Source organism: Otolemur garnettii, unplaced genomic scaffold, assembly GCF_000181295.1.
Source record: "Otolemur garnettii isolate 467f Iridium unplaced genomic scaffold, OtoGar3 scaffold00007, whole genome shotgun sequence".
NCBI classification, from domain to species: Eukaryota; Metazoa; Chordata; class Mammalia; order Primates; family Galagidae; genus Otolemur; species Otolemur garnettii.
This window is the reverse complement of record NW_003852402.1, coordinates 3,965,579-3,968,116: the sequence shown is the minus strand read 5'-3', so window position 1 is coordinate 3,968,116 and position 2,538 is coordinate 3,965,579. Positions and strand designations below refer to the sequence as shown.

At 38.6% G+C, this 2,538-nt stretch overlaps 1 protein-coding gene across 1 annotated transcript in view; it reads right to left on the bottom strand.

Moving 5' to 3' along the window:
* Window positions 1-2,538, bottom strand: part of SMC1B (structural maintenance of chromosomes 1B) — a 78,870-nt gene that overhangs the window by 46,989 nt on the left and 29,343 nt on the right. The window lies entirely within an intron of this gene.

The following is a 2,538-nucleotide window of genomic DNA, read 5'->3' as shown; positions in this document are numbered from 1 at the left end:
CCACCTTAGGTGTATGTGGCTGGCGCCTTAGCCACTTGAGCCACAGGCGCCGAACCTCTCATAATTTTTCTTATGGTGGTTTTCAACCTTCCTAATGGGGCAACCCTTTAATACAGTTCCTCATGTTGTGGTGACCCCTAACCATAAAATTATTTTCATTGTTACTTCATAACTCTAATTTTGCTACAGTTATGAATCATAATGTAAATATCTGATATGCAGGAGACCCCCCCAAAGGGGTCACAACCCACAGGTTGAGAACACTGTCTTAGAACTTTATGGTTTTACTTTTTATATTTACATTTGTAATCCATCTAGAATTAATTCTAATGTATATTATGGTTTAGATTCAACTATACTTTATTCTACATGGCACCCAGGAACGTGGTACCCTGTACTTGTATTCACCCTTGTTTAATAAATGTAATTTTAGAAAAAATGATCTTTTTACAAATTATCCAGCTACTTTATGATATTTTCTGGTTTTCTTGCTCTACTATATTAAAAGGGCAGAGAATACGTAGATCTTTCTATATATGTTTTAGAGTGACAACCAAATAGTCTATAGGAAAAGAAAGCAAATAATGGTTATAACTCTGGATAAAGAGAATGGATAGAATAATTACATGTATGTAAAGAGATTCCAGATTTTAAATTTCTGGTACATAATTTTTTTTTTTTTTTTGAGACAGAGCCTCAAGCTATCTCCCTGGGCAGAGTGCCGTGGTATCACAGCTCACAGCAACCTCCAACTCCTGGGCTCAAGCCAGTCTCCTGCCTCAGCCTCCTAAGTAGCTGGGGCCACAGGCGCCCATCACAACGCCCAGCTATTTTTTGGTTGCAGCCATCATTGTTGTTTTGGCGGGCCTGGGCTGGATTCAAACCTGCCACCTTAGGTGTATGTGGCTGGCACCTTTGCCCTGAGCCACAGGAACTGAGCCTGGTACATAAGTTTTTATTATTATTATTATTATTTTTAAGACAGAGTTTCAATATGTCACCCTCAGTAGAGTGCTGTGGCATCACAGCTCACAGCTACCTCAAACTCTTGAGCTTAAGTGATTCTCTTTCCTCAGCCTCCCAAGTAGCTGGGACCACAGGCACCTGGCACAACACCTGGCTATTTTTGTTGTTGTTGTAGTTGTCTTTGTTGTTTGGCAGGCCCTGGGTCAGGTTTGAACCTGCCAGCCGTGGTGTATGTGGCAGGTGCTCTAGCTGCTGAGCTACAGGTGCCGAGCCCGTAGTTTTGTTTTTTTTTGTAGAGACAGAGTCTCACTTTATCTCCCTGGGTAGAGCAACCTCCAACTCCTGGGCTTAGGCGATTCTCCTGCCTCAGCTATTTTTTCAGTGCAGTTTGGCTGGGCCGGGCTTAAACCTGCCACCCTCGATACATGGGGCCGGCACTCCACCCACTGAGCCACAGGTGCCACCCAAGCCCATAAATTTTCAAAGTATGTAAAAACTGAGTTGTCACAAAAATATGGTGACCAAACTATAGCTAGCAAAATTACTGTGATTTATATTATGTAGTTTATAGATACATTTACATATGATATATAAGTAAACCAAAACATTTTGTAATGTCATTTACAGTGTTTGAATAAAAAAAAAATTCTAAAGCATGGTATTAAGTCTATGGAAAACTAAAAGCCAAGCTGTGGACATTGGATGGTTTCTGCGAAAATATGACACCTACCCAATTATTTTATCCAACCTAAAACATAGAGAAAATTCTTTAAAAGTCTCTGAGATATAGTCAAGACACATATAAGGCAAAGCTGATTAAAATTCTGAAATACTGCTAAGAAACAGCCTAAAGAGGTAAAGTATATTATTTATGAAAAAGATAGAAACCATAAATACTTGTTAAATGAAGGAATAAGTCTTATCTTCATGTGACTTCCTTAAATTGACTACACAAATCTTAAATCAATTTTAAAATTATACAAATGTCTATGTCAGATAATTTGAGGAGTTTAACATTGCTCAACTAAATATAAACTCTATTTGAGTGAGAGTAAAGCAATATTTAATTTTAAAGCCAAAATTATTCCCTTGAGAGACTAGTATTCAGTAATTTCATTTCAATGATGTTTTCTATAAACTCAAATTTGTTAAATCTAGAATGTATATATAAAAAAAAAACAAACCCATTAGTATATCCATTATGCTGCAGAAGAATTAACCCAGAAAGTAAGCACCTGAAATCTTTTCTAGTATTCAAAAACACATACACTATAGCCAATGTTCCATATAAAGAAGAATAACAAAAAATTAACTGTTTTATGGGTGTTGCCCATAGCTCAGTGAGTAGGGCGCTGGCCACATACACCAAGGCTGGTGGGTTTGAACCCAGCCTGGGCCAGCTAAAACAACAATGACAATTGCAACAACAACAACAAAATAGCCAGGCCTTGTGGTGGGTGCCTGTAGTCCCCACTACTTGGGAGACTGAGGCAAGAGAATCGCTTAAGCCCAAAGTTTGAGGTTGCTGTAAGCTGTGATGCCACGGTATTCTACCCAGGGCAACAGCTTGAG